Raw genomic sequence first — 27,514 nt, 5'->3', positions numbered from 1 at the left:
AGTTGACAGTTTTTTTTAAATCTTCTCCACTTGTGCATTATCTTCAGTACATTTCCAATAGTTTGAAGATCTTTAAAAATCATCTATAACCTTCTTTCTGAAGGCCTCAAAGAGCTCTGTCAATCTAAAGTACGCATGGTGATTACACACAGGTCAACAATAAAGAAAAAAACAAACCAAAGTTATATTTATGTTACTGTATTTTCATTTAAAAATAGCATTTCTAAAAAAAAGCAATCTTTGTCTATACTAGCATCTTTATATACTTTATAATACGCTACAGTGCCTGTCCGTTTGTCTGTCCAGGATTTTAAATCTCCTGTAGCTCGCAAGCCATTTGAACTATTGACCTGAAATGTGGTACACATATACTACGTGACCTCTACTGTCCGCTTTTGGGGTGATGATTGACCTCCAAGGTTACTCCTCTTTTTATTTTTATTTTATTTTATTGTAGAGTCAACTCTCAGCAGCGGCCAGCAGGACGGCTGTGCGGCGCATGTGTATGGGCACCATTCTCATCCCTACCACCTTCACTGTCACTTCCCCTACCTCTTCATATCTTAAATCATTCTTGAGGCAGATTAAAGACTTAAGTGCCAGCTTAAGTGAAAAATTAAAAGAAAACGTGCTAAGTAATTGCAACATAAACACTGATTTAATTAGTTTTAACGCGAAAAGATGCTGATGAAAGAAGAGAAGAAGCGAGCCACTAGGAGGGAGAAAACAAGAGCTGCTCAGGAAGCAGCAAGCGCATCAACCTCTGAGCAAATGAATGCTAAATGTGCAGAAAAAGAGTAGGAAAACTAGGAATTCTCAAGTCAAGTGTATTCACTGCACGTTGCTGTGCAGTGCACCATTACTGGTTTATTTTACAAAACTTTTTTTTATTTTACACTATCCACAATAAAACAACCAAAAATACATACGATGTAGAAGTCTACCTACACTGGTTATGTGTGTATTGGGTGGAAAATCCTTAAAATACTGTATTAAAGTAGATGTAGTGAAAAATTCAGAGCCCTGTGAAGATCAGATCCTTTTGTGTTTTATGTGTATTCAAGTGTATCACCGTGCACAGGACTCTTGATACCACATTCAGAGAATAGAAAAAGACAGAAATTATTAAAGGAGCTGCAGCGAATTGCCAACAAGTCACGTTAATGTATTGTTCATAGTCAAAAAGTAACAGTCTTCTGAACTGGCAATGTCTTGTCATTAAATAAAAACAGCAGGGGCCTCATGTATAAATGGTACGTATGCACAAAAATGTTGTGTAAGAACATTTCTATGTTTAAAACCCGATGTACAGTATAAAACCTAAACTTGCCGTAAAGCCACGCACATTTCCACGGTAGCTCATACCCTGTCGTATGCAAGTTCTCTGCTCGATTTTGCAGACTGCCGGCACCCAGCGTCAAAGCAATGCTACTGTTCCTGTGTGGTTATCCTTTTCTTTTTTAGATCCACATGCCTGACGAGGCTTTATAAATACACTGAAACTAACCGCATATTGTTTATTAGTTTAATGCATCTGATTGTAATTAACCTGTAACAATATAATGGTCCATGGAATGGTCAAACTATTCCAAATACCATAACTGCGCTAGCGTTGTTACTCTCACTGCACCTCGGATCCCACATCGGATCATCTTTTTCCATATTATTCTCACTGCACCACTCAGAGTATTTATATCACTGTATCTGAGTGTGAATCACAGCTGCACAGCAGCTGATCGGAAAGAGAATTATCGGTATACAGCATCAAGCACACGTTGCCTCAGCCATGCTGTCTATTGAACTGCTCTCATATGACAAACGCTTCAGAGCCTTTCCTGTACGGACCTCGCGGTTCAGAAACAGTTTCATCCCAACAACTCTAAACGTACTCAATCAGTCCATCAAGTGCTCCCTGTAGAACTGTTTGTACTTATAAGTACAATTACCTCACTGTAAACTTGTGATGCAGTTATAATATTGCACAACCTGAACCACTTTATAAAGCGTGTATTTACATATGATGACAATAACATTTTTAAGATGAAATACAGCAAAATATGTTTATTATATTATACAGATAAAACTTTAACTTTAACTACAAGGTGCCGCAGTGCTAGCGAGCCACTGACGCTCTGTTCACGGATTGTTCCTGCCTCGCGCTGTATTCTTGCTGGTGCTGACGCAACACTGGAAGGATAGATGGATAGAATAATTAAACATGAACTATGAAGATATTTCAATGTTCCTTAAAAATTTTGAAGAATCAGCGTTCTAAGCTTTCAGATGGCTTAACGTCTATTACAGAGCTGATTGTGTGGCGATTTTGTATTTGGAGAAAGAAAAGTAAGGACAAGAATTGGAAGTATCTCATCGAAGGTAGCACACAGTGCAGCAAGCATCTTGCGTGAGACATGAGCAATCACTGTGCCACCTTGTTCCCATGTTTAATAACATGCTTTAACTGAAAATGATATCACACATACTGTACATCTCAGTATTTTAATTATTCAGAGAGCTATAATATCATGAATGTAATGGATTCTGTGTCTTGTCAGAGGAAGAGAAAGTCCGGAAGCACATAGTGAATCACACACATAGAGCACATAAAAGATCAAATACAGGGTGGTCCAGATCATATTATGCAAATCCAGATCGTCTGGATGACTTTGATTTATGCTGAGACGATTCCAGTTTGGCGAGAAGATGATTCTTCATGTTGCCAGTTTGCACACTTCTCAATGGTCCGGGATTTTTCGGGTGATTTTCTATGTAATAAACTTAATAAGTTATAGCGTAATGAAAATTGCATAATTAGATCTGGACCACCCTATGCAAAACAAAGCATTTAACGTGGTACTTTAGTTACGATGGGATTGAGAAACTAGTAAATTAAACGATTTTAAGATGAAGTTTATGATGTTCTACTTTAATGACAAAATAAACTACGTGATTAAATTGGAAATGGAAAGATTAAAGTTTTCCCCACTGTGTGCCTTTTTTTTCTCTGTACACTAATAAGCTTTCATATGTAACTCAGACAGTGGGCTACGACTCACCTTTTCACGGTGACTTTGATATGTGACAAGTTCTTTTTTATTTTGGGCACTGTGCGACTTTGTGAATGTGAGCTTTTGAATTTCTCCAACACGCTATTTAACTCAATCAACTTCCTTTTGTTGTTTATACCACTGTTTAAACCAACAAACATTTCGTTTTTCTTTGCCTCCACTTGGTATTCGCTGAAATTCTTCTATTTCCCTCTTGCTTTTGCCATTGCCTTTTCACAGAAATCTGAGCTTAAGGGCTATTTATATTGATTTGCATATTCAAAGAGGCGTAATTCCGTGAGGAGTTGGGGTGGGGCAGCAGGCGCGTGCACGTGCGTTACTTTTCATGCTGACCAGGATTTATGTTGCGGAAGAACATGGATGTTTGCATACGCACAGATTTATGCATCTGGATTTTTTTGTGTGTAAGCACATTTCTGCTTTTGTCTGTACGCCATATTATAATGTGAATTCTACGCACAGCGTTTTACATGAGGCCCCAGGAAAGTTAAAGCAACACTCAAAAAAAAGTAATCAGGTCTATGTTTATTCATGAGATGATTGATATAAGCAGTCCACAGCAATCAGAGTGCATATTGTACTAAACAACATTTTTAAAACCAACTTAATAAAGAATACAAAGAATTGTGTGTGTCTGTGTCTTCAATTTACCGCATTGTGCTTTTCTGTCTCTCTCTGTATTGTAACATTGTGGGCTTGGCTACATTCTACAGCCATCTACTTGTTACTAATTTAGCTGCAGAGTGCGCTCCTCCTTACTGAGCAGATCAAGTTTAAGTCATGATTATTTATAAGAGGCTGTCAACTGAGTTATTTACAATCTGATTTTCACAGGGCTCAGAACCTTCCCCTACAATCGTAAAGGTGCTGGCCAAGTATAAATTGTATAAAACACAATGTGGATGCATACCGGTAAGCACCATTGAAAGCAAATCTTTTGTGCCTGATATGTTGGAAAATATTTTTCTTCCATGAATGATGGCCACTCAGTGAATGAGACATTGTAATGAGCAGAATCCAATCCAGGAAGTGCCATGATAAAAGCACAAGCCAACCAGAGCGTGATTAAATTATAATTTTGGGAACACTTTAATTTGCCCATCCACACCACAGTGCTGTTGCTGCATTTATGAAAGTATTCAGCTCTGGAGAGTGCATTTTCAGAAGTCTTCATTTTTGAGGTTTGAAAACACTGGGCTAGTGAGGACGAAAAGTCTTAAATGAAAACATAGTGGAGTGAACAGAGCCTAAATGTCTGAGGTTTAAATAAGACAGATTTCTTGAAGATCCTCTCTAATGATGCTTTAATCATTTGCATCTGATTTTGTGTACGTTATTCTAACTTTAGGTATTTGAGATAGTGATAAATGTAGGGTTGTACTTACCTTTTTCATAGGTGAAGATTTGCATTTATAATTATTTGAATTATACAATGCACTGTAATATGTAAATAAGCAGCAGAAGAAAAGGAGTGATGTTATATTATATCATCTTTATCTAATGTTAAAAAAGAAAAAGATAATTTCTTATTATTATTATAACCATTTTACAGTGTTTACCTTTCATTTTGTTATGCATTGTGATGCTAGCAAGCCCCAAACCCCCAACACGATCACACAAACAGTTCCAATAATGGTGTGTTTATTACATACAAGGTCTCAAAAAAAGTTAAGCACAAGCACAAGTACATATATTCTTTCTCTCTCTCATTCTCTCTCCACAATTCCTCTCACCACTGTAATACCCTCCTCCAGTCGAGTGTTACTCCATGTCCTCCCAGCTCCAACTCGCCCATAAATTGGGTTGCACATCTCCTGACAGCACCCCCTTGAGGCACCCATGGTCCCCATCAGGGCTGTGTTGCAGAACTACATCTCTCAACATTTCCTGCTGGTTCCCAAATGGGTGTCAATATGGTGGGCCTCTCTGGCACAGTCTTAAATTGGTTTGAATCCTACCTGACAGGGAGAAAATTTCTGTTAGTTGTGGGAATTACAACTCGAAGACACAGGATATCCGATATGGTGTTCCACAAGGCTCTATCCTGGGTCCGCTGTTATTCTCAATCTACATGCTTCCATTAGGTCAGATTATCTCAGAGCACAATGTGAGCTACCACAGCTATGCTGATGACACACAGCTGTACTTATCAATAGCACCTGATGACCCTGATTCTATTGATTCACTAACAGAATGTCTGACTAGTATCTTAGAATGGATGAATAGTAATTTTATCAAGTTAAATAAAGAGAAAACTGAAATTTTAGTGATCAGCAATAATGGATACAATGAGGCTATTAGAAATAAACTGGATACATTAGGATTAAAAGTCAAGACGGAGGTAAAAAGCTTAGGGGTGATTGTTGACAGATCATTAGGACAGCATTTTTTCACTTAAGAAACATAAGTAAAGTTAGACCTCTTATATCACTGAAAGATGCTGAGAAATTAGTTCACGCGTTTGTTTTCAGTCGACTAGATTACTGTAACGCACTCCTCTCAGGACTACCCAAAAAAGATATAAATCGTTTGCAACTAGTGCAGAATGCAGCTGCTAGAATCCTAACTAGGAAAAGAAAATCCGAGCACATCTCTCCAGTTTTGATGTCATTACACTGGTTACCTGTGTCATTCAGGATTGACTTTAAAATTCTGCTTATGGTTTATAAAGCCTTAAATAATCTCGCCCCATCTCATATATCGGAATGTCTGACACCTTATATTCCAAATCGTAACCTCAGATCCTCAAATGAGTGTCTCCTTAGAATTCCAAGAACAAAACTTAAAAGAAGTGGTGAGGCGGCCTTCTGCTGTTATGCACCTAAAATCTGGAATAGCCTGCCAATAGGAATTCGCCAGGCAAATACAGTAGAGCACTTTAAAACACTGCTGAAAACACATTACTTTAACATGGCCTTTCTATAACTTCAATTTAATCTTAATTTAACTTAATCCTGATACTCTATATGTTCAATTTCCTCAAAATAACTATTCATGGTGGCTCTAAAATCGCTACTGACCCCTACTCTCTTTTCTGTTTCTTTTTCCGGTTTCTTTGTGGTGGTGGCCTGCGCCACCTCCACCTACTCAAAGCTTCATGATGCACCAACAATGATGGACGGATTTAAAGGCAGAAGTCTACGTGACCATCATCATCATCAAGCCCTTCCGTGAGAATCCTAAATCCAAAGAGGACTGTTTCATTTATGTTAGGTAGAATGCCCAGAGGGAGCTGGGCGGTCTCATGGTCTGGAATCCCTACAGATTTTATTTTTTCTCCAGCCGTTTTTTTGTTTTTTCTGTCCCCCCTGGCCATTGAACCTTACTCTTATTCGATGTTAATGTTGATTTATTTTGTTTTATAATTGTGTCTTTCATTTTTCTATTCTTTAATATGTAAAGCACTTTGAGCTACTGTTTGGATGAAAATGTGCTATATAAATAAATGTTGTTGTTGTTGTTGTTCTGGGGGAAAAATGTATCCCCTGCAGTGTCTGATGGGTTGTCTGTCCATCCCTTTTGACCATCTCTTCTGGGTCTGGCTCCTTCCTTTCTCCTGGCCGGGATGGCCACCTGCCTGCTTGGAGCCTCCCATCCAGTTAAGGAACCATTCCCTCCTCTTGTTGGGATGTATCCAACCCATGTGGCACTGACATGGCATTGACAGCATTCTTGCTTTTGTTTTCATTATTGAGTTTGTTAGGCTATAAAAAGATATTTCTTGGGCTCTTGTCAGGAAAATCATCAAGAAAAGTCTTTGTTTTGGGATTTTCAATCAAATTGAGTCATTAAGCTCTTTGTTAGACACTTTTTTAATTTTTTGTGTCTTGATTGTTTTTTTGTTGTTGTGGTGGTGATTATTTTGTCGCGGTTCTGGCTTCTCCTTGCCGGACATATTGGCTATGACTACAAATAATATGCAATGAATAACAGATGCATAAAATATAATTTTCGTGTAGGATGTGCTTTCTTTAAATTAGTTTAACAGACATTAGTTCAGTAAATAAGTTCAGATGCAATTAGTTGCCTCCATAACTAGCCAGCAAATTGGTTTTGGGCAATAAAAGTGACTTACTATGAAATATTTCTGTCTCAGTCCCGTCTCAAAGATACAAAAAACGTTATGAGGAAAGATGCTAAAGTGGAGAATAAAGCATTTAAAAAAAAAGAAACTCATAAGAACAAACATAACAGGAGTGTTATGAAATCTGACTGTTTTGCATTTTTTGAATGTTTGTCTTAAATTCCTTTCCTAAATGTTATTTGCTATTAGGGCTTTTTATGTAATTTTTGCATTTATTTTTAATTTTGAAATTGTTTTCAGCCTTTAAAAATTATTTTGTATTGTTCATATTCCATTTTGATTTTCCTGTGGTGGCACCATTTTGAGTCACTGTCCTCATGACATGACATCAGTGTCTATGGAGCATTATTCCCAAAGTTACACAGTTGATGCCATCTGCACAATGCTATAAAAATGTTTGTGTTAAATTTGTTAAAATCCAAGTTGCGGATATTCTGAGAAAAACAAGTTTGTGCATGAATTATTTAGTGGTCTTTGGAATTCCTAACTTTTGCTTTTGAAAACGAGTCTGTTGTATTGGATTACGGGATTTGCTTAGACAAATGATAGGACTGACCTTTTGTTTCGATTTTCTGGCTCCTTTCATCTTTCATTTTCCGGTTATCCCAATTACCTCTTGTAGCCTTTGCCTGTGCAAGGCATAACAAAGAGAGTGGTCTAGCAATGCTTTGAATATCCCATGGATTTTTTTGACACATTTATTTCCCATGGATTTATTTGACACATACCAATGTCTATTAAAGCAGGTTAATCTACCAGGTAAGAGGTTCAGAAAATGTTTAAAGGTTACTGGGAATCTTGAAAGAGCAATGAAGCTCCATACACCATAACAAATCATCCTTCCCTTTATTTTCCATCTGCAATGATGTGCATCCATTAATGTTAATGTAGGAAGCCATTGTTCTCTGTAAAATAAAAAGCAGATGTAAGATTAATGGTTGAGTTTCTGAAGTCCTATTTGTTGTTGAGATTGTAGTGAGGTTGCTGCAGAACACACTTGGTTATTGTTGGTGTTTCCTGATACTGTAGAATTAGCACACAGGCTTGATTTCCATCTAGTCACCAGACAATGTCATGATGCAGAAGGGAACCTTATATACTCTAGATCTGGTGGGAGTGACAGATGGAAGAGAGGTGGTCAGTGTGAGGTGAGGATCACTGATTTCCAGTAGGTTACCAGCTTCTGAATTGTGGCACAGACAAATATGTCCTCCTGTGTTCCTTATGTTTTGTTTCTGCAGACATAGCAGACATCTGAGTATCATTAGGCTTTGCAAGGCAGAGAAAAAAAAACAATCTTTTCAGCTGGAGTTGCCTTTTGAAAAATATGTAGCAGGTTTGGCACAGATTTAGGGAGTACCTGATGGTTTATAACCTCTTGCAATCCTGACAGCTACTGTAGCTTCCCTTTAATTTTTCTTTTTTTTTGCAGTCTATGACAAGGCACTTTTTAGAGCATTTTCAGAATGCAGTTGCAGCACGTCACGTGTTTTCCATACTTTTTCTCGGCATCAATCATTTTAAAGGAAGATATCAATCGATGTGAAATTAAAGAAGGTTTATGAGAAAGGTGAAAACCCCCAGATTCAAAGTGGGTGGGTGGACTTCAGCCTGAGTCACTCCTTACTTTAGTGGGGGTGAGGTAAGGTCACGGCTGACAGTAAAGCCACCCACAATAAAAAATCTTATTGTTAACAAAAAGAAAAAGTGTTTCAAATTGCTTATAATATGCCTCATTACAGTACCAGACTAAAGCCAAAATAAACTTTCACATATATCAGTTACTGTCCAGCGCTACTGTCAAAGAGAACGACTTATCTTTCAATGACCAGAACAAAGGCTGATATGAAGCTACTTGAGTCAACAGAAGAATGCAGTGAGTCACTACACTAATTAAACCTTGCAGACTCCCCCAGTAATTTCCACTGACAGCAGTAATAGACAAATGCAATATAAAAGTATTCAAAGGTGCAGTCCCCAGAGTCTCAGGCACAGGTACTACCCAAAAAGGTCATAATAAATTAATTATAAGAAAAGAGTGGATTTCAGGTCTCTGCCTGGGAATTTAAGGACAGAGGTGTCAGAACACTGACAAGAATCTGCCTCTGCTTTTCACTTTTTTAACTGTGCAGGTGGCTCTTCATCTTCTGCTTCCGTTTCATATTTTCAGTAAAAGTTTTTTTCTGCTTTTCTCTTTTCCCTAAATTATTACCTTCCTTTACTTGATTTGCATTGCATCATCTAGTTGTCCCTGTTTCTGGGGAGAGAATTATTGTGTGGCTGTTTGCACTGGTTGAAAATGATAATGTCTGTATACTGTAAAGAATGCTTTTCAGTGAAGAGGTCGGATTCCATCATGGTCAAAACCATGTGGCCTTCAAACGCAGGCTTAGAAGCTTTTTGTGGTTGTGAGATCTTGCTTTTTAATACCACTTTTAACATGAAAAGTGGTGTTCTCTGCAAAAGGAGAGATTGATTGTTTTTATTACTGGCGCTTGGCTGCTAAATTCTGGTATCCCTGTGTTGGAGACAGTGCTTTCTGCGCAAGGAAGGTGGTGTTGTTTTAATACTTTCAAGACATAAGAAGTCTGACGAATAAAATATAACCATTCAGTCCATCAAAACAGAACCTCTCTGAGATGCGAAGTGGCATTGTTGAAAATATCAGTTAACGTTTTTAAAGGTAAATGTCCCAAGAGAGTGTGAATGTTGCTTAAATGAAGGCTGGTGCACATTATACTGTAAATAGGCGGTGGTGCTCTTTGAATGTGGGAGACAGAATGGCTTTATGGTAGGAGGTGGTGATCTTTGAATACTGCAGACAGAATGGCTTCAGTGTAGGAGGTGGCGATCTATGAGTACAGAGACAGAGCAGTTTCAGTGTAGAAGGTGGCAACTGTTTTAATTCTGGAGTCAAAGCAGCTTAAGTGTAGGTGGTGGTGGTATCTTGGTATTAAATATTAGAACCAAAACAGTTTTAGTATAAAAGATAGTGATCTTTGAATTTTGGGTAGAGAGTTGATTTTATACAGAGTGACTAATGAAAAAGAAGCTCTGCTCATAGTAAAGATCCCCATCCTCATTTTAGTAGCAGCAAACGTAGTCAATTGAAGCTAGCGGGAAATCCCTGTTCACGTTTTGCTAGTTCTGTTATCTGTGTGCTTACTGAAGAGAAGACCTGCTATATCCATTCAAACAGCATATTTTCATTGTGGAGCTGTATGCTTTCACAGACACCTTTATGTTGTCATTTGAGGGACTCATGCAGCAATATTCCATTGTAAATGCACCTTCATCATTTGGTGGAAAAGTGGCGTACGACTAGTTCTGCGAGAAAAGCACCAAAACCAATGAAAAGAAGTCCTCATAAGTCAATGTGGTGATTATTATAATAGATGGGTGTGCAACGATGGTCATGTCTTCATAAATTTGGGCTACTTTTTCATGCACCCTGAATATTAGGTGGTGATCTTTGAAGATCAATGATAGGACTGCTTTAATATAAGAAGTTCTTTGGATACTGGGGAGAAAATGAAGGTGTTCTTTAAACTCTGTGAGAGGAACAACTTTATTGGAGAAGCTGGTACTGTCCGAATACCTGAAACTGAACGAACTCAAATTAAGATGCGTTGTTCTATTTGAATGGTTCACTTTTTTCTTCATCACAGTACATGTAAAAATAGTGTCTTGTAAACTTAACCCAACGTCTGCAATAACAATTAGGACTTTAGGGACATTCTAATACTGTGGTGGGCTGGCACCCTGCCTGGGGTTTGTTTCCTGCCTTGCGCCCTTTGTTGGCTGGGATTGGCTCCAGCAGACCCCTGTGACCCTGTAGCTAGGATATAGTGGGTTGGGCAAAGGATGGATGGATGCGAAATTCAAATAGGACTTTAGGAGCCTTCAGAACTAGACTTGATATTAATTTGGACAAATTAAGTGCATTGGACTGGCGAGCTTTGTTGGGCTGAATAGTCTGATCTCGTCTAAATTTTTCTACTGTTCTAATTTAATAGGGAAACCTGTCTTTGTCACCAGCAGTATTAAGAAGACATTCAACTGGGATGGGCTTTGAAAGCATTCCATCACTCAAAGAAAAGAACAGTTTGAAACTCACGCTCATTTTATCACCAAAGTCTCCCCAGAGCACCATCATCCGTATTCCTCATACTGAAGTGTTTGTGTCGGAAGGCTGTGACGTGTGATCTCCTTAAGTTGTAGATTGACGGGTATCCACAAATTCCAAAGGTAAAATCAGTTTTAATAATTTTTGTGTTCATTATGGGAGTTTGTTAATGTTCAATGGCAGCCTGGAACATATGTAAACCACCCTTTTATGATGTTAAAAGAAGTTAAGCTCTGAATACCATCAGTGTCCACCCTTACCTGCAGTACTTTGACATACCTTACTCACTTTTTTCCTTTCCAGTAACTGTGACGTGTCCATTTTTTGCAGATAGTGAAAATGTCAGGCGGCTTTTGCCGTAAGCACTTGCTTGATTTCCCCAGCCTGTCCTGTTCAGTTTTTCAGAGCTCAGTGACGTTAGGAAGCAGCTTTCAAAAAAGCTTTTTGCATGATAGGGAGAAGCTGCTTCTAGTTCCAACATATTAAAATTCATTACTTGATCTTTCTCAAATGTAACTGTTTTTAATAGTCTGCATTATTAGCATGCTTCTTTTAGATGAGACAAGCCGGTCAATCTTTATTTTAGATAATTCCCTTCATAATATAATAAAGTATTTTATAAGGTGCCATGTAATGGAAAGCTAAACTTAAAAATATCACATGAAGCTACACAGTTTTATTGGATTTATTTTTAACCATTTTATATTTGTCTCTTTCAGTTCACATAGATTACCAGTAATTGGCTCCTTTTCTTCACAAAGAGAGTAAGGAATAAATTACCAAAGAGTGTGATAGACAGTAGGACTGTAGAGTCCTTCAAATCTCAACTCAGTGCTATTTTGAAGAAATTAGGAGAAACAGAATGGCATCTCGTTATCAAAATTGTCCTAATGGGTTAATTGCCTGTAAATGAGTTTAAAAACAACAATAAGAGGCATTAGTTCAGTGACTGAACAATTGTGATCTGTGCACAGCATGTAGAAACTGAATCAAAAATGTTGAGATACAAATCCAACTCGTCAGTTTCAGTTTTACAGTGTGGACCACCCTGACACAGACAGACGCAGAGCCCAGTATCATCACACTGCACATCTTTATTTAAGTGGGGAAGCGCTTCTGTTTTGTTCCCCACAGTAGCAAAGTACAAAGCACCAAAAACACAGTCCTTCTTTCTTCTTATCTGTCTCTTCAGTCTCTTGTCAACCTCCACTCCTCTTTACATCCTTTGTCCACCTTCTTCCAACTCTGGCTCCTTGACTGGCATGCGACAGCTCCTTTAATAGCGCACTCAGGTGTCTCTTGACCTTGTTTCGGCAGCATGTCTGGGTGTGGTGGAACTGGTGCCACAAAAGGCTCAGCTGTACCTGCATCACCTCCTGGCGGCACCTATGGAACCCAACAGGGCTGCAACAATCTCCAACTCCCAGCATGCCCCGTGTGGATCTATGTTGCTTTAGCAACAAAGAGGGGCTGACCTCTAGCATCCCTAGAAAGATAATACCCCAGACGTGCTCTCTCCTTTGGTCCTTCCACCCAGCTGCTGGCCATCCGTTACAACAGGTAGCAGTGGCCTATGCTAGCCTATGCCTGTGATGGACTGGCAACCTATCCTGGTAACTTACCTGCCAACACTCCCTGGATAGACTCAGGCCCAACTGGATGTTTCACAAATAACTCAAGTGACAGGGGTAGATTGGCTTTAATATTATAATGGTGTTCATTATGGGAGATTGTTAAGGTTCAACAGCGGGTTAGAACATCAATCACTGTTGTGATTTCAAGTGCTCGTGCACTCTGAATATCATCAGCATCCACCCTGTCTCTTGTACAAAACAGGAGTGAGTTGTAGGTCAGGTGCCAGTGCACACACACACTCACATGCACACACACACAGTCACACACACCCTGGGAAATCTTAGAGATGCCACTCAGCTTAAAGAGTCAGTTTGAGAAGACATCTTAGACACCCCTCCCAAGACATGATCTGGGGTGCAGGGACTGTGAACAAAGGACTCTAAACACTTTACCATTATAACCATATTACCATTTAAAAAGAAATAATTTAGCTAAATTGGCACATGATATAATATTGGACATGAAACATGGTGAAATAAAAAAAAAGTGCATTTCCACTCTGGCAAACCGAATGTGTTGGATAGGATTGTCAGTGAAAAGGAAATTAATGTCAAATTAAAAATTGATTTCAAAAATAAATCAGAAGCCAGGAGATGGACCCAGAACCCTTGTCTTGCTCCCGTTAGTCTCATTTACTGAATCCCCAAATGGGTTTGTGCAGGGGACATCACAAAAGAAAGAGTTACAGTTTCACTCCTGAGATTATTTTGTGCTTGTGCCCACCGGCATGGAGTACATCTTTTATATCTTGTGAAATTCCTATAAAACTCCTCTCATAACAAATAATTAACACATCCTTTTGTAATGAAAAATCCCTTGGAAAATCATTGAATTCTTTTATTAAAGTGTTTGCCATCTTTTAAAAAATTGACAGGCAGGCAGTTCAACAGTTTATATCTCACTTTGGTGTAAACAAGCAGAGGCTGAGACAGAAAAGGCAGCCATTTGATAAATATACAGTATGGCACAGATGTGAAGGTGCAATCACAACACAGTAAACCACTTGGCACCCTTAAAGTTATGAAGGGCACTATACTAGAAATGAAAAGAACTGAAAATGTAGCTGTGCATCTGTCCCAATAACATTTCTTATCTTTTACACAAACAAAAAAAAACCTTCCAAGATTTCTACCTGTTATTTGCATTTCGCAAGACAATTAATTGCATAGAGTTTGAATTATGAGCATGACGACAGCATTAACGCATAAAATGCACTGACTGAAAGAGTCCTCTATTAGGAGGAATACAGTGGAACAAGAGAGACCATTTTGGGCTTTCAAGGAAAATAAAAAATAAAGAAAGACTTTGCCACAGCACTCCCCTGGAAAAGCAGCCAAACGGAAACGGCAGTAAGGATGGAAGAAAGATCTTGTTTTTAAATTCAGCTTGTTTACACATTTGTGCAGCCAAAAGAAAAAAAAAGAAAGGCAGACCTTGGTAATTGTTCTGTCTGCTAGAAGAAAGCAGCCCTCTGTCTAAGCACAGCAGCTGCTAGATGCAGTAAATACAAACAGGAAGTGGCTTTATTTGTGTTTATGCTCATTATGAAAACCAGAAATTGTGGACATCTAAAGTGTTCTGTGGAATTCCAAAACACTGCATGATATCAAAACAAAAGAGTGAGAATTTTGAATATTTCTTTGTCCTTCCGATAACAATGTGTTTGCAGAGTATTTTAAAGAGCAGAACTTTTTAAAATTAATTTGCAAAAAAACTGAACTCATGCAAATTGGGGCTAAAGTGCAGCTTATTAAAATGAGCTCCTTTCCAGTCCATCTTGGTGGTGATCTCATCAGACCTGCTTCTACTGCAAAGAATCTTGGTGTCATATTTTGATTCCTCCCTTTCTTATTCCGCCCACATAAATCACATTAAGAAACATTCTTACTTTCACCTCTGTAACATATCCCGTGTTCACTCATTCCTCTCCTTTTCTAACGCTGAGAAACTTGTCCATGCTTTTATCACATTATTGTAACTCGCTGCTGGCAGGTGCCCCTTCTAATCTTATATCACAGCTCCAGCTTATTCAAAACTCGGCTGCAAGAGTCCTTACTCGAACCAGCAGCAGCGAGCACATCACACCCACCCTGCTCCATCTTCTCTGGCTCCCTGTGTCTTACAGAATCGAATATAAAATCCTACTAATAACCTACAAAGCCTTAAATAACCTTGCGCCAAACTACATCAGTGACCTTCTCCATCACTATGTGCCTGTCCACCCACTAAGGTCCTCTGATTCTGGCAATCTTGTTGTGCCCTACATTAATCTACACTCCATGGGTGACAGGGCCTTCAGCTGTATAGCGCCCTGACTCTGGAATGACCTACCGAAATTAATCAGGTCAGCTGACTCCATGAATTCTTTTAAAAAACAACTTAAAACTCATCTGTTCAGGAAGGCTTTTAGCTCTACTTGACTTTATTATCCTTCTCTCAGTTTACCTTTCTGTCAAGATGCTCATGTATGTGTGTGCTAGACCATCAATTATGTTGTCTGTTAGGCTTTTTCTCTGAATTTACTGTCTTACTGTTCTTTATCTGGTTTAGTACAATGCTATATACTGTATACCCTGCTGTTCTTTCTTAAACTCTGTGAAGTGCCTTGAGCATGGGAAAGGCACTATATAAATAAAATGTATTATTATTATTATTATTATTATTATTATTATTATTATTATTATTACCTGCCTTCCCTCACTCTCTCTTCTAAGGTATTTCTCCATCTGCCAATTTAAGGTAATGACTATTCACACTCTGAACCTCTGACAGCCTTCTAAAGGAATCAATATGCTGTACTAACTACTTCTGATATTCTGTATTGATTGTTGACTGTACACTCCTGAGAAGTTTTGTATGCACTGCCAACCCCGCTCCTTCTGCTACACTGTACTGAAAGTCGATTATACTGTATATTCCTAACCTGGATTGTTGAATACTCTGCATTAATTACTAATTTCATGCTTTTGACACAACTTCTGAAAGTAATGTGTGTTAATTCTAATTTATTTTTGTTAGTACACTCCTAACTAGACATCTTGTAATATGCTGCATTGTTTGTCAGTAATTCGCTCCTAACCTGAATGAATGCTTCTGATATGCTGCCTTGATTACATGGGGACGCCTAATCTTCTTAATACAGGTTTATAGGTTCTTTATTGTCACATATACAGAGTATGTACAGAGTACAGTGATACATTTACTTGCATTAGCTAATCAACATGCAATATGTCACCACTCTCTGACACAGTGATTAGTGAGCATAACCACCTTAAGATGAAATTTTTGGAGACTACACACCCCCAACCCAATATATGACCATGTGTATTAATTGGACTGCCATGACTGCTTCTAATATTCTTTACTGGCTGTCACTTACACATATCTGATCTGCCTTCTTCTGATATTTTGAGTTCATATTTACACCCAATACGGCTCTTTATTAAATTTCAATTATGCATTACTAGTCTGATTGTTTCTGATAAATGCATTGATTGCTCATTATACATTCCTAACAATAGAACAGCTTAAGATATTCAGTATTGATTGTCAATTATAGAGTTCCAACTTGATTATTTCCAATAGTCTGTATTGATTGTCAGTTAGAGTACAGCCCCAATCCTGATGATTTTTGATATTCTCAGTTTTTTTGTAACTGATTACCTGCTACCTCTGAACCACACAATATATGACAAAATATATAAAAACCTAAGAAGACCTCATTATCCACCCACTTTATTTAATCCAGACCTTGGAATTCTAGCAAAAGAAACTGGAGAGTGATTGTGAGTTAGAAAAAGAGAGGTACATATTTCTACTTTAATCCCTGTTTATTTCCATATAAATGATTTACCTGGTGAGATTAGGTGCCATAGAACTGGGAAGATTTTTTGTTTAAAAGCTACAACATCTGCTAGCCAGATGTTAATGGCGAGGCCTTGTGTATTCTTTTTGTGTATAGCTCCAGGTGGACAGTTTATTAAGGCGCACTGGCCATTTGGGACCAGAAGTACCACCAGGCAAAGAATCCAAACTGAATCACTCTCCTTATGGGGACATGCAAGCGACCTGCTCTTTCTGTTTGGCCTGAGGTTCACACTCTCCCGAGAACATTTTCTTTGAAGTTTTGCAATAGCAGAGTAATTATAGATGTTTGCATGAGAACAGAAGTGAACATAACAAGCAAAACCAAATGCATGTTATTACAGTTATATATGTATTCTGCTTATAGAATACATTCTTATCAGAATCAGAATCAAGTTTATTTGCCAAGCACAAACATGTACAAAGAATTTTACTTGGTACATAAGGTGCAATACATAAAAGTAACAAACACTGCTATGCTTATCTATGCAATAATACAATGTTTAAAAGAAAGAGAGGACAATGATAAATTGTTGGGGTGCCAAGATGGCTATCCCGTATGTTTGTAGTTAGCGAGATTAAAAAAAACACAAACATAGTGAAATCGTCTCTACAGACACAAATTCAAGACAGAACTGTTGCAAAATGGTGGCGCTTCCAGTTTTGGACCCTTTTGACAGGAAAAGGTGGGTCCAAGTGTATGGACACTGGTAGTGATGTCAAAGGTGTCCTAGCCATCAATCAACGGTTTACAGAGGAATGAAGAGAGAGAGAGACATTAGGACGCAGTGCCAACCCCTGGAGTGGTGGTAGAATTGCAATCATTAGTGCCTTTTAGCTGTCTCATATGTGCAGGTGTATGACAAATAATATTATTTGTGATTAAATGTATCACTGAAAAAGGCATTAAATGGAAAGAGGCTGAAGCAGCAATAAATAAATTAGAGACTTTCCAGATACAATAATTATATGTATAGTACTTTTCTAAGCCTACTCAAAGCACTTTAAATAGACCACCACCAGTGTGCAGCATCCACCTGGGTTATGAGGTGGCAGACGTTCTTGTGTCAGTATGCTTACTACTAGGTGGTGAAGGGGTGAGAGAGCTAGCTAGGAAATAGGGGACCGGAGATGATTAGGGGCCAGAATGGACAAAGCTGTGATTGGAAATTTAGCAAGGACATCCTACAGTTGCATAGGGATCTTTAATGGCCACTGAGAGTTAGGAGCTCTCTTTTATGTCTCATCGAGAACGGCACAGATTTTTACAGAATAGTGTCCTCATTACTGAACTGGGCTTTGGGATTTAAACATAAAAAACAGAGAAAGCAGCCACGGATGGCCTTACCAACACATCTTTCAGTAGTAATCCAAGATTTTCTCCCATCCAAGTATTGGCCTGGCCCAAACATGATTACCTTCAGGTTGATTACCTCTTCTGAAGTGTAGATGTTATTGTTCAAGCACACCTGCCTCAAACTCTATTTCTAACTTATTTAGAAGTAATTCTGGTGCAATAGTCTGCACTCCTGCTTCATAGATGCAGAATCCTGGATTTACATTTTGCACTTGCTTTCTGAACATGTAGCCTTTACATGTTCTCTCCATGTTTGTTTGGGGGTTTCTCTTGTCAAATAAATCAGCCTTGGACACACAGAAAAGTATTGGACAGCCACCCATATATTATACCTGGCTGGCTGGGACTGGCTCCAGTAGATCCCTGTGGCCCTGTGTTAGGATATAGTGGATTGGATAATGGATGGATGGATGGATAGAAAAGATTTTTTAGTAGTTGCACTGATGTGCACAGTTTGAGTTCTCAGTATGAACTGATTTTTTAAGACAAAACGGCGTCTTTATAGATCAGGCCCCAGAACTGATGTTTCAAGATGGTGATGGAACTGGACGTGATGTCTTTTGGAGCACTGAAACCAGAAGTGACGTCTTTCAGAGTGCCAGAAACGGAAGTGATGTCTTTGAAGAGAAATCAGGTTGGTTTTCCCGTATTTGGTCTGCAGAGAAAACAAAGGAAGGTTTAGCGTACCCCGCCACCCCCTGGACTGATGTGGAATTACCTTCTTTCAATCCACTCAGCTTCCTCCTATTCCCACATGTGTGACATATAACCCCCCTCCCCCAGACCAGATCTATCAGGTCGGGCATACCTGTCCGAAAGGTCCTAACACTGGGAAAGGGCATCGGCATTAGCCTGCAGTACATCTTGATGATAAATGATGGAAAACTTCTAAGGCTGTAGGTCTAAAAACCACGTTGTAACTCATGTATTTGAGTCCCTGTGTAACGCCATCCACTGTAAAGGTGCATGGTCTGTTACCAGGGTGAATTCACAACCCAGGAGGTAGTACCTCAGCTAAGTAATTGCCCATTTAATTGCCAAAGCTTCTCACTCCACTGCCACCTACCTGGTTTCGTGGTCCAATAGTTTCCGACTCAGGTACATCTTGGAGTGTTCAACTCCGTCAACACTTTGGCTCAGCACAGCTCCAAGAGCTGTGTCTGAAGCGTCCGTCTGGAAAATGAAAAGCAAAGAAAAGTTAGGTGCTTTCAAAGTAGCAGCAGATGTAATGGCCTGTTTTAGGTCACTGAATGCAGCTTCTGTCTCACAATCCCATACCACGTGATTTGGTTTCCCCTTCTTTGTAAGGTTAGACAAGGGCATTGCTTTCTTGGAGAACTGGGGTATGAACCAACGATAGTAACCTGCTAAGCTGAGAAAGTAGTAGTAGTAGTAGTAGTTTATTTATATAGCGCCCTTCACAGACAAGAAGTCACAGAGCGCTGAACAGCAAATACAGAATAAATACAAACAGTTGAAGGAAAAACATAAACAAAAGCAGTAAAAAAAAACAAAAAAACAAACTGGACTGTACTTACCTCTTCTTTATTGAACAGGAACAATTTAAAATGGCATTTATTTTGGAACATTTACTATACACCCAGCCCACTAGACAGCCTAAATATTTGGCTTCGACTAACACAAAATAACATTTCTTCAGATTAATGAAAACACCGGCTTCTGCTAGTGACCGCAATACAGCTTGATCCTGCTGTTAGTGTTCTGTCTAGGTGCTGGAATAGATGACAACCTCATCCAAGTAGGCAGCACTATATATATTATGAGGATAGAGCACTTTGTCCACCAGACGTTGGAAGGTCGCTGGTGCCTCATGTTATCCAAATGGGAGAACACGATATTGCCAGTGGCCGCTAGGGATACTAAATGCTGTCTTGCTCTTAGTGGAGTCCGTTAAGGGAACATGCCAGTACCCTTTAGTCATATCAAGAGTAGTCAGGAATTTGGTGTGTCCTAGTTGCTCGAGAGAGGTCAACCACTCGGATAGGCATTGAATTGGGAGACTTGGTTGAGCCAATGGAAGTGATTGCAGAACCTTCAACTTCCATTCGGCTTGCTGACCAATACGATAGGACTGGACCAGGGAATATAACTTTCCTCAATCACACTTAGGTCCAGCATTTGTTTGATCTCCAGCTCCACTTCAGCCTTTTTTGCCTCAGGAAATCTGTATGGGTGTTCTCTGATGATAACCCCAGGTTTCGTCACAACTACCTATAGGACAGACAGGATAACTGTTTCGAGCTCTTGTCATTGTTGGTGAGTCAAATTATCCCCGAAGTTAAGGTTAAATTTATGAGTGAAGAAAGAACGGGGTTGTCTGGAGGAGGGCTTGGTTTCCACGGTTGCAGCAAATTGACATGATTAATCTGCTCGATGGGACAACCATTTGGTTGTTTCATCAAATAATCTACCAGCCCCTTCCTCTCCTTAAATTCATATGGGCCCTGCCAATGAGCCAATAATTTGAAATCCAAGGTTGGAACTAAAACCATGACTCGAACTCCAGGGAGGAACTCCCGAAGAGACATACAATGGTCACAACACCGGACCTGGGCTACTTGCACCTTTTCCATTTGTGATTTTAATATAGGTCTAATTTTTTCAAATCTATCATATAACAGCACAATATATTCCAAAATATTTGTAAAAGAGAGTGTCTCTTCCTCCCAGCCTTCTTTGAAAATATCTAATACCCCCCTGGGGTTGTCGTCCATGTAATAATTCAAAGGGCGAGAACCTCATGGAGGCTTGTGGGACTTCCCGATATGCAAAAAGGACGAAGGGGAGGAGCTGATTCCAGTTCCTTTCATCCTCATTGACTACTTTGTGTAACATCTATTTGAGAGTTTGATTGAACCTCTCCACTAGACCATTGGGTTTAGGATGATATAAGAAGGTCTTCACATGCTTTATTTGTAGTAGGTTGGCAGTCTTCCTGAACATCTGTGAGGTAAAAGACGCCCTTTGATCAGTCAGGATTTCTTTAGGGATGCCAAAGACCCCTACCAATTCCCATGCGATGAGCTTTTGAAGTAGCTGAGCGCAGTGGAATAGCTTCAGAAAACCAGGTAGCATAATCTACCAGGACCATTATATATTTATGACCTCCTGCTGAGCGTTTTAGGGGTCCCACCAGATCGACCCCAAAATGTTCGAAGGGGACATCAATTAAAGGTAATGTAACTAGAGGAGCATGGTCCCTCCTAGGAATCTGCTGCAATTGGCACTCTGGACAGGATGTGCAAAAAGCGTCAGACCTCCTCATTAACTCCATGCCAAAAGAATCTGAGCTTGATTCGCTCAAGTGCTTTTACTGGACCCAAATGAGTTCCCAGGAGCTGTGGATGTGCTAGTTCACAGACTTGTCATTGGTAAGTCCATGGTACTAACAACAGAGACCTCACCTCCCCCTCATGTTCTGCTACCCAATACAACAGATCATAAAGTGAGGACCATGTGGCATGGGATGTAAGGTGCATTAGCCATCTACCACAACAACTGCCTTTTTGCAAATTTGAGGGAATTGTTGTTCAATTGTTCCCTTTTGATTGAAGCCGAGGTCTGCTTAAACTGAAACTGCAGATGCGTGAGGGGATCAGATTCTTCTTGGCAAAGCACTCAAAGATGAAATATGAGGCTGCAATGAATTGAACGACACCATCTCATTATTATGGTCTGAAATCTGTTCCCCTCCTGGCTGTATACATAGCGTGGAGGTGGCTGAGGATGTTTGATCTGCATCCATGACAAGACCCAGTACTTCCTTAAGAGTAGCATTTTTTATTAGACCAATTTCTGTTCAGTATCATAGGGAAAGAAGGATTATTGAGGACCACCACCACCAATTTTCTTAAGGTACCCTCATGGCAGAAGTACCAGACGGTGGACTCTCAATAGGGAACGTCCCCGTGAATACAGGTTAGACTGGTCTCTACTTTCAGCTTTTGTCATGGTAGCACAAACCGACGTGCAACAACGGAAATGTAACTGCCGGAGTCAAATAAAGATTCTACTTTATATCCATTGTCAGGGATGCCAGGGGCCATGACCCGGCCAGGACGCCAGGAGGGACCGGAAGAGGGTCAGAGCCCTGCCTGGATCACGTGGGGTTTGCCTTCTGGGTTGCTTTGGGGGCCATGGGTCAAGGGCATGGAAGCCTTTCCCTGTAGGGAAGTGCTGGGGGGAAGATTTATGATGGCACCCGGAGAGCAGCCAGGAGGACAGCTGGCACTTCCTCCACGCTGGGGAGTGGCCAACGGAGGAATGCCGGGAACACCTGGGGCTCATCCGGGTCCTCTATAAAAGGGGCCGTCTCCATTCATTCGAGGCTAGAGTCGGGTGGAAGGAGGACAAGGCAAGAGGAACTGTGGAGGCGGCCCGAAGACAAGGCATTGTGGCCAGGATTGTGACTGTTTGGGGTTTGTGCACGTGATTAAGGTCTGTGTGACCAATGGACTGGGGTCTTTGTGACCATTATTATTATTGTAAAACTGTAAAATAAACGTGTGGTGGTTTTAAGACAACATATCCGCCTGTCTGTGTCTGGGGCGAAGTTCACATCTGGCGTAGTCGGCAGGATGCTCCGCCTGTTACAAGGCGGGGACCTGTTATCAACAAATTTGTTGTGGACGGCCCGGCGCAGCAGGGGACCCCATCCACGTACCGCGGGTGCTGCGTGCACACAGCCCTGCGGGGTAAAGGAACCCCACGGACCGCCAGGGGTCCGCAGGAAGGCCATATTTCCCTGATGCGGGAGGGCGGCGTGCCTACAATGCGGGACGGCATGGCGTCAAGAAAGGCCACGCCGAGGAGGTGTCCTCGGTTTGACGAGTCCGGGGAGGTGAGTTCCCTGCCTAGCGGCAGCCGGCCCATGGGGGCCGGGCGTGTTTTCTTTATTGCAGACAGGGACTTCCCGGATCCACGTCAGTGGCAGGCGCATGCTGGTCTGCGGGCTCCGGCAGCACAGCGGCAGCCGCGAGGGCTGCGGAGGAGGAGACGCTGAAGCTCGAGAGGCGCTAGCAACAGCAAGGCTGCCGGCAGGCACGTCTGACACCGCAGAAGGGGAGGCAAGATGGCCGCGGACCAGAAGTCCCTCCCCCTGAAAGGCACGCGATTGGACGGTGTGTTTTGTGTGCCCGCCGATGACTGTAGAGAGGCGGGACCAAGGAATGTCCATCATGGGCAGGGGGAAGACCCGATCGGGCTGGAGGAGAAGGCCCACAGGAAGTGGCCGGCGTTGGAGGCTGATAGACAGGTAGGCTCCGCGTCGGTTAACTTCCTGTCTTTGCCAGCTGCTCTGGCGGAGCTGGAGGTGTCCCTTCAGCCCGTGGAGCAGCGTGTATTACAGATGCTACGTGCCCTCTGGGCTGAGGTGCTGGAACTGGAGAGGAAGGCGCTCGCGGCGCTGAAAACATTTCGATCAACAACGGGACGGCGCGACGCTGGAATCTCCAGCCAGAGAGGTACGGCGGAGACGGTGAGTACAGCCGACTCCGTACAGCATGCGGGAGGGTCTGTTGAAAAAGGCTGTGATGTTAACGATCAGTTCCAAGTAAGCAGCCCTCCGGCAGGAGGTGCGGCGCCGCGGGGCTGTATGCGCTGGCGAGGGGGGAGTCGAGAGGACGCTGAATGGACACGGGCTGCTAAGTGCCCCGGGTCCTAGCGCCCTCCGCCCCGAGTCGGCTGCGGTCTTGCGCCGCACTATAGGGACGCAGACGGGACAGAGGCGCCTTCTTTTCCATAAGGAGTCTCAAACCGTCATGGCGTCCCAGAGTGAACGGAGGAATAAGAGGCTGGGTGCCGATTCCCCCGATATGTTGGGGACACAGATGGGAAAGGGGCTCGTGTTGGTTAATACAGAGTCGCATAACGTCAAGGCGTCCGAGAGTGAAGGGAGGATTAAGTGGCTGGGTGCCGCCTCCTCCAATATAGTGAGACGCGTTGCTGGGTGCACGCGCGTACGGCTGGCCGCCTCTGAGGGAGCAGAGGGAATCCCTGAGGCCGGCGGAGAGAGAGCAGGCGGTGCCGACGGTTCCACTATCGAGAGGGACACGGAAGCCGCGGAGAGGGTGCCGATCAGGCAAGTGCCGGGGTGTTGTTTGGAGGGGGGAACGATGCCCGTGTGTGGTACTAGAAGGGTGCTTTGGCAGCGGTTCTGCCCCTGTATTCTCTTTTGTAGGGACGGACCCCGGGCGAGCTAAAGGAACCCCTTCGTGGCGGAACATGATCTCTCTGCCGGTGCGCAGGTGCGCTCACAGCTGGAGGAGCCTACAGGGGAGCGAGTGGCTCGGAACAAAGGGGCGTGGAGGTCTCGGAGGGGGTGCCGATCGAGGAGGCCACGGGGTGCCGGTAAAAGGGGGGAGCACAACCTGTGCGAGGCACAGGGATGCACCAAGGGCTGGTGCTCGGATTGTGTCTCCGCCCTGTCCCTGCTAGGAGTGCGGGGCCGGACCCCGGCTATCCTCAAGTAGGACCCGTTTCGGGACTCTGCTACCCTCGCGGGACGGGTCGCTCTTTCCCACAGGTGGTCTTCGCTGGCTGTGGGGCACTGTCAGGGATGCCAAGGGCCATGACCCGGCCGGGACGCCAGGAGGGACCGGAAGAGGGTCAGAGCCCTGCCTGGATCACGTGGGGTTTGCCTTCCGGGTTGCTTTGGGGGCCACGGGTCAAGGGCATGGAAGCCTTTCCCTGTAGGAGCCCGTGGTCACCGCCAGGAGGCGCCCCGATGTCTTGGAGACTTGTTGCCCCAGCACTTCCGCCACACCAGGAAGTGCTGGGGGGAAGATTTATGATGGCGCCCGGAGAGCAGCCAGGAGGACAGCCGGCACTTCCGCCACGCTGGGGCGTGCCAACGGAGGAATGCCGGGAACACCTGGGGCTCATCCGGGTCCTCTATAAAAGGGGCCGTCTCCATTCATTCGAGGCTAGAGTCGGGTGGAAGGAGGACGAGGCAAGAGGAACTGTGGAGGCGGCCCGAAGACAAGGCATTGTGGCCAGGATTGTGACTGTTTGGGGTTTGTGCACGTGATTAAGGTCTGTGTGACCAATGGACTGGGGTCTTTGTGACCATTATTATTATTGTAAAACTGTAAAATAAACGTGTGGTGGTTTTAAGACAACATGTCCGCCTGTCTGTGTCCGGGCAAAGTTCACACCATTTACAATCGCTAGTCCTGTATGGGGAAAGGCCAAAGGATTAGACAGAACAAACTGCCCCTCTCTCCGTATTCCTCTGCCAACCCCACCTCCCGCTACCTTGTGAAGCCCTTCACCGTGCATGAGGATTCACAGGAGCCGACTCTGCGATGTGGACAGAAGTCTCAAAAGCAGGGATGCATGTCCATCTAGGTTCACATGGGTCCCGTTCTCCTTAGCCAGCGCCTGACTTTAGTCCAAAGTGCAAATGCCTGTGGTTTAATGGGTATTCTGGGGTTGTATTCCCAATTCATGATATACCTCGCCTGCCAAACTGGGGCACCTCCACCTTTTTCAAAGTCTTTCACCTTTGTGGAGATTTCAGGAGCGGTCCCCTGACCCAATGTGTTCCCATCTGGACCTGACCCCCTTCATAGGTTCCCTGTCTACGGTCCCAGGTACCTTTCACAGTACAATACAATACAATACAGTTTATTTTTGTATAGCCCAAAATCACACAGGAAGTGCCGCAATGGGCTTTAACAGGCCCTGCCTCTTGACAGCCCCCCAGCCTTGACTCTCTGAGAAGACAAGGAAAAACTCCCAAAAAACCTTGTAGGAAAAATGGAAGAAACCTTGGGAAAGGCAGTTCAAAGAGAGAACCCTTTCCAGGTAAATTGGGCGTGCAGTGGGTGTCAAAAGAAGGGGGTCAATACAATACAATACACAGAACAGAACAATTCCTTAATACAGCATAATAATAAAAATTTTAGAAGTACGGTTTAACAGTAGATGATATGACATAATTAGGTTTGGATATTTTTAGAGTCCTGGAGACCTCATCCATCTAGCTGCGTCCCCATTTGGCCATGCCACGGCTGAAACGTTGCTCGATGAAAGGACCCTCTTTCCCATGATTCCTGTGATCCTCCATCAGGGATGACTTTACCATAGGCAGGCAAACAACTTGGCAGGTGGGCGTGGCACCAATGCCACATTTGGGTACCGAGAAAGAAACAGAATAGGTGAGGGTTAGTATTCAAATATAATTATCATGTTACTTATGTTTAGTGCTAATGACTAACAACAGAGATGCAGTATGTACAGTTAATCAGCAGCTCTAGTCAGGATATGCTAAACTGAAGTAGTGAGTCTTCAGCCGGGATTTAAAGGCTGAGACTGAAGGGGCATCTCTTATGGAAGCAGGAAGACCATTCCACAGTTTAGGGGCCCTGTAACTAAAAGCTCGACCTCCCACTGTTATTTTATTAATCCTTGGAATCCTAAGCAGACCGGCATCTTGAGATCTTAATGTGCGCTCAGGTTTGTAAGTCATGATAAGTTCAGACAAGTAAGCGGACCTTGGCCATTTAATGCTTTATATGTTAAAAGGAGGATTTTGAAATCTGCCCTAAACTTAACTGGGAGCCAGTGTAAGATTTAAGAACTGGGTTATGTGTTCATATTTTCTTGTTCTTGTAATAATTCTTGCAGCGCATTTTGGATTAACTGGAGGCTGTATAGAGAACAGTTTGAACAGCCAGTGAACACCGCATTGCAGTAGTCAATCCTACTAGAGATAAATGCATGAATTAATTTCTCACAATCCTGTTTATTTAGAAAGCGCCTTAATTTCCTAACATTTTTAAGATGGAAAAACATGTTTTGGACACTTTGTAATATGCTTTAAATGACATGCTAGAGTCAAAGATAACTCCTAGATTGCGGGCTGATTCAGTAAAATTAATTGGGATTCCAACTGAGTTAAATGACGACAAAATATTGCTGTGATCAGCGTCATTCCCTCCAACAATTAACATCTCTGTTTTATCTGTATTTAAAGACAAGTAGTTCTCATTCATCCATTCCTTTAATTCACTAACACAACTAATTAAAGACAACATCGGAGAAACTTCATTTGATTTAAATGAAAGGTATAACTGGGTGTCATCTGCATACGAGTGAAAATTAACATTATGTTTCCTAATGAGAGATCCCAGTGGAAGCATGTAAAGTGAAAACAGTAAAGGTCCCAGTACTGAGCCCTGCGGACACCATATTGAACTTCTGTGTATAATGATGGAGTACTGTCAGCACATTTCTGTACATATTGGAATCGATTTGATAAATAAGAACTGAACCAAGCGAGCACGGGCCTGTAAGCCCAACATCGTTTTCTAGCCTGTGCAGTAAAATAGAATGGTCAATGGTGTCAAATGCTGCAC

Source organism: Polypterus senegalus, chromosome 1 (assembly GCF_016835505.1).
Source record: "Polypterus senegalus isolate Bchr_013 chromosome 1, ASM1683550v1, whole genome shotgun sequence".
NCBI lineage: Eukaryota > Metazoa > Chordata > Cladistia > Polypteriformes > Polypteridae > Polypterus > Polypterus senegalus.
Note: the sequence above shows the minus strand (reverse complement) of the source record.